At 40.8% G+C, this 18,624-nt stretch overlaps 1 protein-coding gene across 5 annotated transcripts in view; it reads right to left on the bottom strand.

Moving 5' to 3' along the window:
• The window catches only part of FAM222B (family with sequence similarity 222 member B), a 49,090-nt gene that overhangs the window by 26,916 nt on the left and 3,550 nt on the right, over positions 1-18,624 (bottom strand). For 2 of the 5 annotated variants that reach the window (XM_050929549.1, XM_050929553.1), the window contains exon 1: positions 17,991-18,077. The exons of 1 other annotated variant lie outside the window; for it this stretch is intronic. The gene's annotated coding sequence lies outside the window, so the exon portion shown is untranslated. Of the gene's footprint in view, positions 1-5,519; positions 5,625-5,952; positions 5,976-17,990; positions 18,078-18,624 lie in introns of those variants that run through there. 2 more of the 5 variants (XM_050929551.1, XM_050929550.1) reach the window with 2 other exon arrangements.

Genomic DNA, 18,624 nt, shown 5'->3' with positions numbered 1-18,624 from the left:
AGATGTGCCCTTACACAACTAAATTTAGAATGGTTTTTTTGGGGCGTTAGAAATGGAATCCAAAATTTTACATAAACCACTTGGATGGCAACAATCTCTCACCTCTGCCGGCACTACTGAGCCCTATTTAAATGCACAGTGAATTACCATATTTGTATAATTCAGTTTGGCCTATCGACTGCTTACAAAGTAGGCAAAAATAAAGTGCTTAGAGACTATTGAATGCTATTTTCTTAAATCTAATGTTGCTTTCTACAGTTGATATATGCTAAAAGCTTTAATTTAAGAGAAAAGGCTTGACATTAAAGCAAATTTTGACAGTATTAACTATTGATGTGCTTAGCCAACCTTCAATAGGTAAGTGAAAGTCTGAAATCGAAAGCTTTATCATCAGAACTGACTCACTACACATCCAACACAGAAGTTAACCGTTTATATTCCTTATGTTAACTTGAATTTAAAAGGCTAAAATATTTCCATTAAGCATGTAAGTCTGTTTCCCACTACTGAAGAGTCTTGCTCCTTTTCCATGTCTTACGGCATAGATAAAAGACAGCATAAATTACACTTGTTGATAAAGAGGAAGGAACAAGATGCAGTACTTCCTGAGAGTAAGACAAAAGGAGCTCAGGTGCTGACTTCCAGAGCAGATCAAGAGATTGTAAAATTGTAAAACTAGAAATCAGAGCAATTCTGAAAAAAACTTCCTCATACTTCATGCAACACAGTGAGAAAAAATGTGATGTAACTGAATCCTAGCGATACAGACTCACTAAACAAATCAAGGTAGCTCAGATACAATGTGGGATAAGCTATTTTCAGAGGAGTGAAGGGAAACTGAAGAGGTAAAGTAACATTTTTTAAATGTGTTGTCCCCACTGATCTCTTCTGACAGCACATGACCTGCCAACAGAACCTATTTCAAAGCAAACACCGAAGGAGAGCATTACCTATATTACCATAACCCTCAGGGGCCCCACCCCTGGACCAGGACCCCATTGTGCTAGGTGCTGTACAAACAGAATAATAGGACAGTGCCTACCCCAGAATGCCCCTAAGTAAAAGACAAGAGACAAAAAGATGGACACAGACAGATAGGGAAATATGTTGCTCCAGCACTCTGGAGCCAAGGGCACACCTTTTAAATCTCCAACAGAGGGGGAAGAGCCAGTGGGGATCTGCAGAAGGAACATGTTCAAAACACAAGTGGTACTTCAATAAGTAACCTTATTCCTTTGTGATACTGCTCCCACAGATCCCTTTGAGAGACACTAGTTAGCAGTGACAATCCTTAGGAAAAGGGCTGAGCACTGTTAGTTGAAAAGAGATGTGAACATTTTCTCTTAGAATGAAGCATTCAATGGGATTTGTGATGAATGCTGATAGAATGATGCTTTGGAAAGGTGGGAATCAACTGTAGGTATCTCAACAAATGGCACACAACAAATAGATGCTAAAGAAGCTGCTATCCACTCCTCCTGCAGAAAGAGCTTTAAGTTCTCCTTGTACAGGATCTTCAGTAAGCACAGACCATCTGTATTCAAAAATGGATCTGTTTTCAGTCTAGATGCACTCTGAAGTACTGGCTCTTTTCTCTAATTATACACCATAATAAAACTGAGGATTTAAAAAAAAACCACAAAACACTTTCTACTGCCAAGGAAATAACCAATAGCTTTCTTCATATTCAAGGGGCACCACCAAGCCTAACACAGAAGATCAAGAGGCTCAGCAAAGTGTTTGCTTTAAAGGAATTTTGGAAGCCACCAGGGTCAAGATTTTGGGATAAGATTTTAGAACTCAATCCTTACAAAATCTGTACAAGGACAATCTGTCACCAAAGCTTACAGTTATGAATCTCTCCTGGCAATTGCTATAGTTGGAAGGGAAGGATCTCTCAATAGAGGTGCAAGAAGGAGCAGGTGTCCTCATACAATTGAGAACCAAGATTTTAATCCCACATATTCCCAGGTAACAATTTTGAATATCCACATTGATCAAACTTTGTAGCAGGGATGTGAAATATTTGTCTACACAATACCGACATAAATCAAAATGTAGGGAGAAGATGAGGCTCAGTATCCATTTTCTCAAGGTAGGAATGGGGGTATAGTTGGAGGTGGAGACTTCTGCACTTTTGTTTCTAAGATGCTGGAGCACAGTGACAGGCACACACTCCTCTAACAGCTTGCTGCTTTGATATGGGGTCTCTCTCACAGTGGAGATGTGCAGAGTCATGTCATGAAGAAGAAACCCTGTTCCCAAAGTATTGCACCAGTACTGCAATTCTCTAAATGCCAGGTGTTCCTTGCCCATTTCAGCCATCTGAAGGACAGGTTAGGCAAATCATCTGTTTTTTTACAATTGATCTTAACACTCCTGTGCTGTACTTTACAGACAGGCCCTCGATCCAAAGCACATAATAAAATCTTCACTTATATAAAAAGTACTCTATGATCTCACAACATTCTGTTTAGAGGACTTTTTCCTTCCCACAGTGAAACTCCAAGTGCTGGCTTGGTTTTGCTGGTGATACAGGAGACTGCAGATGCTCCATCTGGAGAAGCACACCTTGTGATTTTTTTTTTTAAATATACTGATCTCACTTTAGTCAAGACTATTTCAAATCATTTTCAAAATTTCAGTTTCAAGAGGCTCACATTAACTTCTGCAGCAGCTTTTATATTATTTTCATTTATGCCTAAATATGTTTAACTCATAAGGCCTACTAAGTTCCTACCTTAAATTTTCATGTGCAGTTTGTAATACAATTATGCAACAAACTCAGATCTTATTTCAATGTGCAGTGTCTATAAATGTTACTAAAATGCATTTAACATTCAACAAATCCAAAGCATTTTCCACTACTACTCACTCTTCAATTTGCACTTACAGTAGACCAAACTCCTATCATGTAGAATTTAAAGGAAAACTTCCATGCAAAAGGAAGATAGCTCATGCAAATAAAAATGTGTCACTCTTTGCAATAAGATGAATCTCTTTCATTGAAAATTTAAAAAGAGAGCCTTAGTATTTTATTTTTAAAACAGGCTGTTAAAGTTTAACCATGTTGGGAAACTACTTTTCTTTGCTCTATACTGCCAGCATAAACATTTACATAATACACAAAACATATATAATTACTTTCCTGAATACTGCTTCAATGGACTTTCACCCTCAATTTCACAGGAAGATTCTTAAATTGGGAATTTATTATTTATGCCAGTATTTGCACTGTCCTATTTTCTCAGATATAGGATAGATAATTTTTGAAAACTGTTAACCTGAGGAAAAATTAACCCTAAAAAACTGCCCTAGCTAATTCAGCCAAGATATAAACACTTCCACAGAAAGCAGTCAAAATTTTAGAACAAGGAATTCTTTTACTTCATCTTAATCTAACGTCAAACAAGTAAATTATATACTAAACTGATCTAGGAAAGATGCTAATGATATTGTTGTCTCTTATTTATCACTGGAGACCTAATCCTAGCACATGTCCATGAAATGGTGGCCCTGTGACACCAGGCACTTTAAAACTGGATCACCCAGCAATAAATATATACACATACACACACAATTCTTGGACAAGCAATTCCAGACTGCTTTGCCAGCAAATTCTGGCCAGTACAGTTTGAAAGTGCATAGTTCTGGCACTCACAAAGAGCAGACCTGTAAATGACATCTTGAGGATTAAACTGATTGAGATGCAATGCGCCTAGCAACCATTCATTAAGAGAGTTCAGAAACAGGCCAGCAATCTATTCCATCTCCTTATCTGAGCAGTAAACAGACAGACTCCACTGTGTCTTCTACCCTCTATTTCAGACACATTGTAAACAGCTCTCTCAAACTAAGCCTCCTACAGTAAAGATCATGGAATAACCCCCTCTCTAAACACACACAGGATTTAATTTCAGCAAGTGTCTGACAAGCTTGAAACAGCTAAAAAACTATCCTAATGCAAATCTCCGTGTGAATGTATTCAGTTCTGCTTTGTCCACTATTCTCCCACCTTGAGCACCAAGAGCCCATCCCCAACCTTAAAAAAACCCAACATTTAATCATGCAAGGTTTTGGCACTGCTACTCAATCGTTAAGAAACTCAATAACAATCTTATTCCTTTCCTTCAGCTTCTGAAAGGAATCAATTTATATTTCTGAAGGCTTTGATATAGGTTATCTTATAGGGGAAGAGAACAAAAGTCACTTTTCCTCCCATTAAGCACTGCTACTCATAAATAACCAGGACAGAATAAAACTGCCATAGGAAAAAATTAAACCAGCTACTTCAGTCTCAGTAGTGCAATGTGTTTCAACCACTTAGCTACAGAGATTATGGTAAGTCATGATTTCACATATAATTGTTTCCTCATAAGTAAACATCTGATGGTTTCCTATTTTGCATCTAAGTTAAATGACAGAGATTAGTGTAGATATCCTATGATTATACAGCAGAATGTTTCATCTTCTGAGTACAGTTATTCTGGGAAAACACATACAGCATATTACTACTATTACATTTTTTAAGATAAAAAAATGAAACAGAAAATAAATTAATGTCATGTAATACAATTTCATAAAGGTGGGGGGCTGAATACTCTCAGATGAAAAATGTGACCCCCATCAAAACTTGTGACTTTACCTTTATTAGGAGGTCAAAAGGTACTTGATGACTCAATGGTTCCTAGGCAATTCAATGCCTTCTAAGTGTCTCCAGCTCACACTATCACTTCACCTACTCAACTAAATCTCATTTAAAAATAATAATAATAAAAAAAGCTTTTAGAAACCCAGCAGTGCTGCAATCGTTGCTGCAATGCTCATTTGTGTTTTAGAGTTAACAGGCTTCCCAAACATTGCACTTTAATACACAAAAACTGTCTTCCTGTTAGAGAATGAAATAAACATGATGATGCAATGGTTACTAACCTAGTATCATGGGTGGTAAGAAAAAAAATTCATCAAAAGTATCTGAAGGAGCTAGCAAATGTAGCTTACTTTCCTAAGCGGAAGATATCAGTTAATTAAGAACAGACCTTTCTGCTTAAAGTTTACAGTTTTTGTGGCTGCTGAACCTATGCCATGCCAATGCTGCAATAAGAACTCACTAGTCTCTTAATACAGCACCATATTACTGACTGCCTTCTGGTTACAATGATCTCTGGAATCTTTGCTTTGCTTACTAGAATGAACTCTGTATCACTTTAATTAATATATCCAAAGTGCCTGAAAAAGATTGATATTCAACTCTTAGTATTTTGCACTAGACATTAGCCAAGAGCTGGCATGACTAATCAACATAAAAGATATACTTGTTCCACATGTTTAGTTGGAAATGCCTAATTATAGAAAGTTTACAATCAGCATAGCCACCTAATTAGCACATATGCACCAGCTGCTTACAAAGCATTAATTTTAAAGCTTGACATTTGAAATCCATTTAGGAATTATTTTAAGTGTCAAAATCAGCACTACCCTGGATTTCTGCTGGATTCAAATGCTCTTCCTTGTCTTACAGGATAGCTCCAAAGTTATGATACAGTCGCTTAGGCCCAAACCAGAAATGAAGGACCTCAAATCTGCTTCACTTGCTACAGCCGGTTCAGGCGAAACTAGATGGAGAGTAGAGAATGCAAACCAGAAAATCGAAGCCAAGAGTCCTTTCCACTGACAGAACAGGGGAAGGAAGTTTAAAAATGGATGGGTGTAACTGTAGGGTCAGATTCAGTTCGGAGGGAGCAGGCATTTCAGAGGCTATTTGCCCGCGAGGAGGCGGCGGCGGCGGCCAGGAAAATGGGGGATCGCCGGGTTTCCGCAGGAGGAAAGGAGAGGAGGCCCACAGGCGCAGGGACCCCGCCGCCGGAGACCTGCCCCAGCCTGCACGCCCCGCCCCGCCCCGCCGCAGGAAAGGGGCCCTTGCAGGCCGAGCTCTCCCTGCCGGAGCCTTACCGGGACCCGGCTCGGAGAGGCGGTGCAGGCAGCCCCCACAGCCGGGGCCGCGGGAGCCGCGGCTGCTGCACCGGGCTCGGCGCTCTGCACCTCGGCTCCGCAGCGCCGGAAAGCGGCCCCGCCCCGGCCTGACGGATGGCGGCCTCCCGCCAATGGCAGCGGCAGGCGGGGCCCTTTGTTAGCGCTGCCCGGCCGGGACCGCCTGCGGGGTGCGGGCTGAATGTCCATCCTCGTGCCCGGAGCCGGCCCCCAGCACGGCCTCGACTCCTTGGCTGGGGGCCCCAGGCTGAGCCATGGCAGGAGTTTAACAGCAACAAGAGTCCTGGTTTAAAAATGAAAGCCCCGCTGCTGGTAAAGATACCCCTCCCCGAGCCACAGCGGCACTGACTGGGGACAGTACTGGCTCCTTGCCTCTGGGGCCAGACAGCGCCTGAGGGGCTGCCCCTCCGCACAGGGCACCTGGGAGACTGAGCTGACACTCTCAAGAAGACAATTACAAAACTCTTCACTGGGGAATTACTCAGAGGGAAAAAGGGTCTGAAAGCCACAACCTGGGGGAGATTACAAACCTGTCCCATTCCCTTCCAGCAGGCAAAAGTAGGGGAAACCCTTCCTTCCCTCCCACTCATGCCTACATGCACCAAAGAGGGGTAAAGTAGCAGAGACCCTCCTTTTTGGCAACATTCAGAAGGTCTGGAAGGAAGGGTGCAGACTCCTCTTCCAGCTTAGTGAGGGGGCACACACTACTAGCCAGAACTGATATGAAAGCTGCAAGCAGAGTCCCTGACTACCACCTCAGTGGCTATCCCAGCCTTTTCCTGCTTCCAGCCACCAAAGATGACAAGAGGTCTGGGCTCTGGTCCTTGCTCACACCCTCATCTTCTGTATCCCTCTTTATAGCGGGTAAGGTTTAGGCCTCTGGCTAACACACTTCATTTTATCCATACAGATGGGAGGGGCTGCAGAGTGAGCCAACCCCCAACAGCTGGGCCCACTGGGCACTGGGATCTGGAGCATGAGGTCAAAACACAGCTTAAGTTGGGCCTGGCTGACTCCCCCTTAATGACAGAGGGACATCCAGGCCAATCCTGAGCAGAGGTGCAATCCGTTAGGTCACAACAGTTGGAGTAAGGTTCTGGGCTTAGGCCCACAGACCGGAGCCCCCACTGAGGCATAAATTTTTCATTCTATTTCTTTGTATAGAGTGGTTTTCATTTTAGTTCATGTTCTTTCACATTTGCAAAAAACCACAAGATTGTATAAATAAGCATCCAACTAATATTTCCAATCTTGTGCATTACATAGGAAGGGACTGAAGGTTCAATTTCATTAACATTAATAGGAGACCTGGCCTGAAAGATGGACTTCAGGGTAATATGACCAGTGCTTTTAAAGAAGCACACAGAAAATTTTCCAAATTATGTATATCTTATTTGTAGTAAAATATAGTGATCAAGGCAGAAGCTTATATCTTGATCAATAGATGCAAAGGAAAACAGAATTGGTTTGTTATTAGAGTCTACTGGAAATTAAAGAATACTATAAAATTTTAACAGTTAAAGATTACTAAATTTTGTAATGGTTACCTTTTCTGATTGCCAGTGCTTTCTAATCTTCAGCCTACTCTTTCAGTTCTAATTTGACAAGTCAAATTAGGCCTCCTGCTGGGAAGTATTAAAATTGCAGTCCCCCATTGGGACAACCTACCTCTTTCACTAAACAGATATTAAATCAGTAATGCATTCCCAAATAAATGCTTTACATTCTTTGACACTGTCATTTACTAAACATTTAGGAAGTTTAATTATTGGAATTTTCCTTAAAGCACTTCATAGTAACACAGCTGATGCATTAAAAGGCTTCCATAAATACTTTTATCAGCTCTAATCTTCTAGCAAAACCTGAGGACTCCAATAATGCTCTGCAATTCTATAGCACCTTCCAACATTAATTAAATAATCTTCAACACTCCTGTGAGATATGATCATATTGTACAGCTGGAGGACCAGAAGCACAAATAGATGAATTGCACAGTCACATGAGGGGCTGAGTACTTCAGGTCCCACAACATCAAAATATGGGGTTCAGAATCTGGAAATCAGGGTATGTTCCCCTCTCCACCACTGGACTTGTGGAGAAGGTGCAGAGACCTACATCAGGTCCAAACTCACATGCCCAATGCTATACAGTGAGTTAGTGACAATGAGAACTGAACTCTGATAGACAAAACTTCCATACCTGTGCATTAATCATTAAACTGTAAGTGAGTGTTCTAATGGGAAGTTACTCCTGCTTAATTTTGGTTTTGATATATTTGCAGGTGGCTGGAGGACAAATTTATTCTAATTTTTCTTTGAAGTCAATGTGATTTGTTGAAAAACTTAACATGTATAAAATTAGTTCAGCATTTCTTAAAACACTACTGTAACCAACAGTTGGAATCTGTAGCAAATATATGATGCATTACCTTTAGGTATAGTCACTATGTACCATGTGCATAAAAATAGAATTTTAGCTGGGCCTTCAAAAGCTACAATTAATTTTTTCCAGCTCCAGGTGTTCTTGACAGACTTAACTCTGAAAGCTTACATGTGCAAACTCATCTAGATTAAATAAAACATCTTGCACCATTACTTAACTTTTTCAAAAAAGTTAAGAAAATTAATGCTTCCCCCCCCAAAAAAATATTCTCAAGTCCTCTGTATGACAGTACGATACCAGTAACAATTCAGGAAGCTATATATTCTTTAAATGGTATACAATATCGGGAAGGACACGATAGTTTCCTCACAGTAAGAAAAAGCAAAGTCAAGAGTAGTATTTTAACTGGTAACCAAGCCATCTCTACCCACTCTACTCTATTCGTACTAACAAAATTAAGAGATCAGAGTGCTTCATACAGATAATTTTTTTGACACAATAAACATTACACTCTGTCCGTGCCGTGCCCTTATCAGACCATTATGCACAAGCTGATTTCTCTATCATTGTGCCATAGTTCTAACAGATCAAGGCTTTCCTGCATAAACTGTTCAGGGTTCTAGGAGGATCTGTGTGACCTTCCCTTAGAAGTTAGAGTCACAGCACTTTTTGAAAGACTGAGGAAGAAACTCCTTTGTCCTAGCCTATTACATCTCCCAGAACAGGTTGTCAATTTTAAGGATGTGTATAAGATCACATAATCACTACCACATTTTCTTACACAGTCACTGCACTTCCAGCATCAAACTCAATGGTATGAGATTTTAATTGAGTATTTATGTGGAAAGTCCCAGTGGTGTAAGACATAGCTTAAGGGGAAAAACAAAAACACTAAACATTTTTTAATACGATTTTCACCCATACACCAAGTTTTATGCATTTTCATAGGAGATACAACAGAATAAAATCAAATTTAATTGCCTTTTAAATAACTGCAACAGCTACTTTAATTTTATTTCAACAGCAGTAAGTTATTCATAAAATCAAATAGTTCACATGCCAGCGCAGAATGACAAGTAAATAGAGCAGAACACATTCAAGCAGAATATAAACCCTACATATGAAAGGCAATTTTTCTTACACATGGTGCACAGCCATTTTACAAATAAACTACCAAGATGCAGGCACTCTAAGCCTTAATCTTCATTAATCCTGGCATGTCAGACAATTCTGGAACATCAAGGGAGGGGAAAAATAACCCACTGATGGAAAAACACCTTGCCAAATTGGACCATGTTAAAATAATGGCGTTTAATAACTGGATGCAATTTCTCTCACACATTAGATGATAGTATTAAGAATGCTACAGTACTTCTTTCCTCCACTACTTTTAATTTAGTTGAATGGTTGTAATTTATATTATACATGGCACTTAAAATTCCTCAGGCTTTCATTCTTTTAGTATGTAACTTTACTCATTCTTAGCATGTATGTGGGAAGCCAGTTTATGCTATGAAGGTAATTATCTATATGTTGAAGATTGATGCCATCCTTATATGTGGGAATATACACCAAAATATTCTATTTACTAATCATACTCATTTTTCAAGTTATTACATTCCCAAAATATTAAAACGAGCACTACTGAGGTTTAATCACAAATTTAAATCATATGTAATTAGGAACACTTTAATGTAAGAAATTAGAAGTCATAACAAATCTTAATCATCAAAAGCATCACCTGGTAAATGCGCAGAAACAAGGAATAATTAGAACAGGTATAAAAGATTTCCCAAATATTTCTCTAGCCTTGGGTGGAAAACTGGATTCCTGGAGAATATTGGGAGAAATCTTGTAAGCACAAAATGAAGTCTTGCCACTGAGAAGCTACAGACCAGAGCAGAAAGATTTCAGAACTGAATGGGAGTAAATATCTACAATTCCTCTAAAAAATGCTTTCAAAGTAACCTGTTTCAAAACAAGTAATTTCTAAATCCAAACATCCGAAGCCTTTACAGTAGGGGGGAAAAAAAAAGAAAAAAGTGGTATGAACAGAAAGAACATGGAAAATTGCTTAGAGATACTTTTGTTAGCCTGCTTTGGCCTTTTCATGTGGTTGGTTTTCATAGATATTAGCTCACAAGTGCTCACAGCTGCGGGGAATTTAATATTAAAGGAGATATGAATTAAGAGCTCTAGTAAGAACACATTATCGATTATGTACAGATGAAAAAAATGAAAGCCAGCATCCTGGAAGAATTTCCAGTAGTTGAAGATAAAAACTAAAGAAGAGTAAACCTCTGAATAGTGAGCAATTTGGCAGACTTAAATGAACAACCTAATATCCTCTCAGCACTGAAGCCAATGCCTTGTACTTGTATTTAAAATGGCACTGTTCTCAAAAAGCACTTAGTTTCCATGCAATCCTATTATCTCACAGAATTGAGGGGATGGGAGGTTGGGGAGGGCACAGAGGGTGAGCAAATACAGCCATAAAGAAGGAATACAATTATAACCAACATAAAGCCAACTCTCAGATGGTTCTAAACAATTTTTCATCAGTTCGGGGAGACTGCATTCAGTGCATCTTCTGATTATTATAGACATAAAACAAAGAAGGAACCTTAAGATCGGTGCAATTTAAGAGACAGTACCAAGAGAAACAATGACAGAACAAATGGATGTTTTAAAACCATTGACCTGGCTGAATCGAAAAGTGACTGGGTAATTACAAAGGACTGTCCTTTCCAGATATTAAGGATGTATGTTGTTCCACTGCATATTTGCCACAGAATACAAGCAGTGGAAATTTACCTCAGAGATTAGTAACACTGACTCACTTTTAAACTCACATGATGCTCTTTCCATTCCACAGTAATTTTTATTTAATACGACTATGGCTTAACTTGAAACTTGGTCTTAAAATAAAGATAACACTGGATTATAAACAGTCTTCTGGAAAGTAATGTATGCTGTAGAGACAACACAATATCCATAAAGGATAAGACTGCAATATACAAGTCATCTCAAATGCATGCTCAAAGTTTTGAGTGTGCAAGCAAGAATATGGATGGCATGATACAGCAAGTCATGTTCTTATACAATGGTAGCAGAGAATGGAAAAAATCCATTACTGAATACCGAAAAGAAATATGCTCTCTGATGAAAACAGGTAAAAATACATGAAAACAATGAGCTTTTCATTCACTGTACCTCTGGGAGGTTAGTCGTTTTGCTCTGCCAGGAACCCCATGCCCACCACACAAGAGATTATTTGTGGGGAGCTGAACTTGGTTATTATCTTAGCAGAACACCAAAAAGTAGTTTACCTCTTCTCAGTACAACACATTACAGGTTACATGAGAAGAAAGATTCCAGGGAAAAAAATGGATACTGGACTCACTATGAATAGCAAAGCACATCATTTCACCTACTTCCACTTGCTCTCACATAGTTCCAAAATTAGAAATAATTAGAATCCTACTGGAAACAATATAAAGCATCTTAATTGGGTTGCCTGTACTAAATATGTCAGCAACGTATCACTTGGCAGATCATTTTCTGACTTACGGTTTTAAAAAAATAAAAACTATTTTAATGGTTAACCTTTTTCTTCGTAATGCTACTACTTTAGCCATTGTGACAAAATAAGAGTTTGAAAACCAATATAATTTCAATTTTTACTTACACTGCAGACTTAATGACACTGAAGATTTGTTTCACTCACCGAAGACAATCTAACACATACAATTCTATTAATAAGAATAGGAACATGCTTAATAAAATCCTGCCTAGAACTATGTCTAAGATTAGAATTTATAGTGTTACATTTATAGTAAATACAATTTCTAATAAATTGTCCTAGACTAGATCCACCTACTAATCTATTTAGGTGTTTTGATTAGTTATTTATACAATGTATATGGATGCATTTAAATTTAATTGTTCTATATTAAAAAAGCACAGCACAGTTCTTCAAATTTTACAGAAGCTATTCTATCTTAATTTGGGTCAACCACAGTAGAACATGCCAATATGGAATATTGTATTGAAAATCTCTCCTGCCTACTCCCGCCCCAAAAATAGACAAAGCTAACCAATCAAGACTTATTTTATGTCAAAAGCAGACCTTAACTAATTAAATTGTGCCATTCAAGAGTTATTCCACAAACCGGGATATCTGTATTTTTTCAAATGTTCTGGAGAAGCTAATTTTCAGATGTGATAAGATTCTGAATATTATGAGCACAAGCAATTCATCCCTGTGCACAAGAACAGAAGCAGGTTTGTAACAAGGTTATCTGAAATACAAAATGAAGAGGAGGCTCTGAAATAATGGATATAATCCTACCAGTAGTAGAGAAATGGTGGCAGTAAGTATTCGATTCCCTGCACCTCTGTAGCGTTTAAAAGACACATGTTTCAAAAAGCATTGTTACTAACACCAAATATAACAAAGCTTTTGAAAAGGAAAATAGTATGAAGACTTAGCCTTCACATAGACTGAGCTGAAGAACACACCAATCTGTCATATTCAAATTCATGTGGTGCCAGGCAAGCATAACTGTCAGAACTAATCTCACTAGCATAAGTCAGTATTTGGAATAGCAATAAGACTCTTTTGGGAGAGGTTATCTTTCTTATGAAGAATGTTATCCAAACTCCTCTCAAACAACAGCATGCAATTAAAAATATATATACTGCATACTCCCACATACAGATTGCTAGGCTTAGAAACTATTACCGGGAAAGTTAAAAATACCACTGGGAAAGGGGAATATTATGCCACCCCCCTGCCCTAGTACAATTTGCAAATATTAACCCCATCAATTTACAATGTGCAAAAAGTTTTAAATACTTGTGAAGTACTCTGAAGATGAAAGGCACTGTAGGGGAAATTGTGAAACCCTTATTCATATTACATCATGAGTAATCCCAGAAAGTCAACTGGCCTATTTATAAACTCAGGTACTACTCAGTGTGTTAAATATATCACAATGTGGACCTATATAAAGTATTCAAGTACACCAGATACTACAATCATCTGTGGGAAAAAAAATATGCACTTTAAGCATTTATCTAGTAACCTCAGCCATTTGATCACTAATCCCTTGGCAGACAAAATTTTGGGATATGTTCTCTAGCATTTTTGGAATTTCCATAAAGCCCAGCATGTGGACTGAGTGGTCCCTGGAGTAACTGAGTCAGGCAGGAAACATAAGAAGGTCCCCAAAAGTCCATTTTGCACCCTTACATTTTTACTTTGGGAAAGTTTATGGACTATATTATCCAGGGGGTAAGACTAAATGATCACAATGGTCTGTCTGGCCTTGGAATCTATGAATCTACCAACCTGTTAAATGAGTTATTTCTCTCACTATTAAGAGTTGGCCCATCCACTGAGACACAAAGCAATTTATGGAGAATGCAGAATGTCTTGGTTGTGTGGATTAGTTGGTGGGTGTTGGGAGTCATTTGCTCTTGCACCCTCATGAGCTGTCCAAAAATGACCAGAAGTCAAGAGTGGAGGAGAGGTTGATGAGAACAGAAAAAGCAGAGTGACAGAAAAACATAGTACTCAGTAAAGAGGAATATATTGCAGACCTTAAATCCCCCATGCAGTCATGAATGTGAATACGGAAGAGCAGACATGCTACGGCACGTGCACATTTCACAGCAGGCTGCATTTCTGGAGAATGCAGATACTTCATGATTTGAAAGAACCTAATTTCACCTCTCGAACCTCTCCCTCAGCAACAATCGCCAATGCAAATGTAGGTAAATAGGTATCTACTAGATGAGAACTTTAAACATAAATTAAACTTGCTTGCCTTACAATTATAGAAAACATATACAGCTAGAGAAAACATTCCTCAGTGGGCATTTATCAACCTCTTTTTTCAAATGTTATTAGCAGACACACTTTTGGCAAACTGTTCTACAGATGAAGCATTATGGATCTGTTTGGAATATGGAGGGAAGGGGGAACCCACACTATGCCCTTATGCAAAAGGGTATTTATTTTGCCAGAGGTATGTTAACTCCACTGAGAAAATTCGCAACATGATGGATACAGCATTAAAAGCAGGGTCATTATTTAATGTCAACATTAAAGCAGTACAGATTCCTTAAGTATCTTCAGGCAGCGTGTGCAGTCTTATCTCAGAATAAAATAGAATTTTTACACACTTCAAAATCCATGTATACAGTAATTTATATGAAGAGTAAAAACTGAGGAGATGCCAGCATCTTCCAGCAATATTCTCTCCTATGTTATTCTTTAGATTTGTCGATTTTTGCTCATTTCTTGTTTCAGTGATACACATTCTTTTCTTGTCTGACTCTGTGGAAGGACTTCAGTATAATTCAGTGCAGTTTCTTCATATATTTTCAATTTTTCATACCATTCTTTCAAGTAGGCTCATAAATATGAAGTCAATTCATCTAATGCTCCCCCAGCTCTTGCTTTCTCTGACTCTGTCAGTCTTCCCCTGAGAGAAGCCACCTCTTTAGCCTCTCCATCTCAGACTAGATCTATTTAATTTATATTATGAGGTCTGTGGTATAGATCCATTTACAGGGATCCCAAAGAGGTAGGCCATTGTAAGGGGGAAAAACAAACAAACAAACCAAACCAAACCATAGGTCCATCTCTTGCTGAAAGACTCATCTCCCTGATGTTAATCTCCCAATCTGTCCTGACCCTTCATCACTTTTGGCCTGGATCTTCCTCTCCCCAAAAATATGAACATTACTTCAGGACAGTTAATTCTCCAACTGCCCCACTAAAGGAAGTCTGGCTTCTTACCCTCCAATGTTCATTTGTTTTTCTCTCTCTCAACAGACCCTCTGATACTACAATTAAATCTATTCTACTTAAATAGATTTCATATTATATATAGACTCCCCCAGATTTACCACCACATTGAATTTTCATAAGAGCAGAATATTTACTTTTTAAGAACTTTGTTCCTGTTGCTTATTGCTCACCTAAATTAATGAGCCTTGGACTGACAGTGCAAGTTCTTACAGAAAAATAATATGTCTGATCAGAAACGTACCTATTCATAGATTTAAAGGAAAGAAGGGCCCACTATGATGATCTACTCTGATCTCCTGCGTAACACAGGCCACGGGATTTTACTCAGCAATTCTAGAACTAGAATACATTTTATTTTCCTATTGCATACCTGGAAACTATCAAGCCCAGTATGCCTAATAAGATTTATCCTATTACAGTGAAATCACATTGGCTCTTGTGGAAATCACAACACAGAGGAATCCAACAGAGCAATAAACTATTAAGAGAAACTGTCTTTTTATAATCAGAGGAAAAAGTACTTGAGCAGAAAAATATTTGTTTAGAAATCTAACAGTTTTCCATGAGGCCTCAGTGGCTAATGAAAGGAAATAATTTATGTCATCTTAATAAACATGAACAATAAACTATTGTTACTAAACCCCTGGTGTAGCAGGGCTATGCACAGGCCTATATCCACAATTTTAAAAGGCATATGCAGTAATTTAAAGCAGAGCCAACAGGAAAGCATACCATATACACCTATAAAGCCATTCAGGTCCTTCTCTGGAAAATTATGTATTGCATACCCAAAGGCAGTGAAATAGTTAACTTACTGAGTGGGCTGGAAACAGACAAGTAAACCTCTGCAATGCGAATGATTTTCATTATGGTTTGGTATTTATTGTACATACTTTTCCTGCCAGGAAGCTTCAAAATTTGCCAAAAGGAAAGAATTTACAAAATCTTGATTAACATGAGCCTTTTTGACTCATATTTCTGCATTAAAACATCAGTAAAGATCACAAACCACTTGCATGCTTTATCAGAAATAAACGTGCATTAGCACTGTTGTACAGTAACTAATTATTCCCCTTCCTGTTCCAAACCCAAGAGTAATTTATTATTACAGTGCTGATACATTAGAGCAAATCTACCACCACTTTCCTCGTCATAAGGACATTTTATAGTTAGTAATTGGTTCAAAGCCAACCCCTCTCTCTGTAAGGACTCAAATGTGTGTGCGCACCTCATAAAAGGGCTCATGAAGGTCCTCCTCTTTCTTTACCTTTCTAAAAAATAACTGACCTCTCTCTTCCTGAAAGAATCTGGGACTAGCTCCCCAAAGGCAGATAGTCTCTGCTAGGAAAGAACCAGAGCTAACCTATTGTGTTCAGTCCCTAAAAAGTGTATGTGTGCCGTGGACCTGGTCAAGAAGCCATTTTCTTTCTGAAAATATCTTGTCTTGGATTTTCCTGACTTTGTCTCTTTAAAAAAGGATCAGCTGAGCCTGTTCCCTTGTTCCAAGATTATTACACACACTTCTAAAACATCAATCGCATAATTGGGAAATACAGTTTCTTACAAAGGGGTGGGTAGGACCAAGGTTCTCCTTTCCATCCTCTAACAGTATAATCCACAAAATTATACTGGGGAAACTGACCCACATTATTCAGGTTTTCCTCTAATTAAGAGGTGTTTGCATTGTGCTTTGAAGGAAGCAAAACTTTTACCCAAGTCTCTATAAGCAGCAAATTCCACAGCTGAAGGCTCTAGATTGAGAATGCCTTGGCTCTGACAAATCCACATTGGTGCCTAATAAACAAAACATCCCTGATAATCACAGCTGTGACTCGAGGTGAAAACACTGGTGGTCACTGACATAGATCACACTTCAATTAGGATTCTAGATAATGGACAGGACATTGAATTAAACCTAGAATTGACTTAGCAGCTATCAGACAATGGAGCCAGTTTGTCGTCCCTAGAAGTGGAAGGAACACTGGATTCTGAACAAGCTGAATCTTCTAGGTGGTCTTTATGGCCAGTTCCAGAAAGAGCATGCTGCAGAGATCTACCTAAGGTGACAAAGGCAAGATCATCAAGGCTAGGTTCATATCTGAGGGGAAAGGACAGTCTTTTTGTTAGCCAAAGAACTGTAATATTTCTGGTCACTGATGCTATGTCTCAATCCAGAAACCGATGAGAGAATGTGCCACTTTGGGCAAGTCACATTTGATCCACTCTCGCTACATGAGATGGAACAATTCTCTGCTTTTCATGATAGTTCCTGACGCCTTGGCATTTTACCCAGGTTAGGGAACCGTGTGTAAGTCCTGTTCCAGCCTAACTGCTTTCAAGCCGAGCTATGGTTTGCCAGGGTGAGCAGGAGAAAACTGAAACAGCCCGTTCAGTGCAACGCCACAGCCAGGCGAGCGGGTCAGAGGGCGGCCTGCACGGAGCGCGTCTGGCGGGAAGGCCGGGTCCGGGAGAAAGGGGGCCCGCAGAGCGCCGGGCCGGGGGGGGCAGCCGCGGCTTGTCCCTTCCAACGGACTCGTCTCTGCCGCTCCACGTCCGGGTCCGTCAGACCGGAGCCCGCCGGGCCCCTCCCGGCCCTGGACCCCGCTTGCTCCGCGCCGCGCGCGGGCCCGGGAGGTCTCTGCTCCCGCTGCACGCGCCGCGGCCCCGCCAGGCCGGAGCGTCTCTGCCCCCAAGGGCGGCGGTGGGGCCCCCCGGGGCGCTGCAGGCCCGCGGCCGCCGCTCCGTGCCTGGGGCCGGCTGCGCGTCACACGGACCCCAGAGCCCCGCCCCCACTTACTCTCGCTGCCCCTGCCCGGGCCTCATGGCGCCGCCGCTCGCTGCTCCCCGGCCCCGCTCTCGCTGTGGTGGCTGCGCCAGGCCGCCGCCGCCGCCTCTCGCGCATGCGCTCTCACCATCAAGGGCGATGCCGGTTGCGCCCTGGCGCAGGCGCGCTCCGCTCCCCTCGGGGCCCGCGCAGGCGCACTTCATAGAAGGGCTGGGAGGGTCCTTTAGCTTTGGTCACTGGGGTGTCGCCAGCCGCGCCTGACGGGAACGTGCAGGCGCCGGGCAGCAGCTACCCGAGCCCCAGCCCTAAGCCCGGCTCGCCGCGCCCGCAGGGGCGCTGGCGGCGCGTGCCGGGCTCGGAGCAGCGGGGGGGGACAGACCCCCTCGCAGGGGTGGCCATGCCACTGCCTGTCCTCGCCGTGCCCGCGTATGGCTGTTGTCACGGCGCCGAGGCCCTGGCAGCACCAACCCCCACCCCTTTCTCGGGGGGGGGGGGTCTCAGCATCGCCCCGCGCACCCCCCCTCGCTTGGGCTGAGCTCCGGGCGGCCCCTGGCTTGCCGTAGTTGCCATGCTAGACAGGGGTTACAGTGTGGGTCAGTGGCTCTCAGCACCCCCCCCCCCCCCACACACACACACACTGTACAAA

Source organism: Gopherus flavomarginatus, chromosome 19 (assembly GCF_025201925.1).
Source record: "Gopherus flavomarginatus isolate rGopFla2 chromosome 19, rGopFla2.mat.asm, whole genome shotgun sequence".
Lineage (NCBI taxonomy): Eukaryota > Metazoa > Chordata > Testudines > Testudinidae > Gopherus > Gopherus flavomarginatus.
The sequence above is the reverse complement of the archived record's forward strand: the minus strand, read 5'-3'. Positions and strand labels throughout refer to the sequence as shown.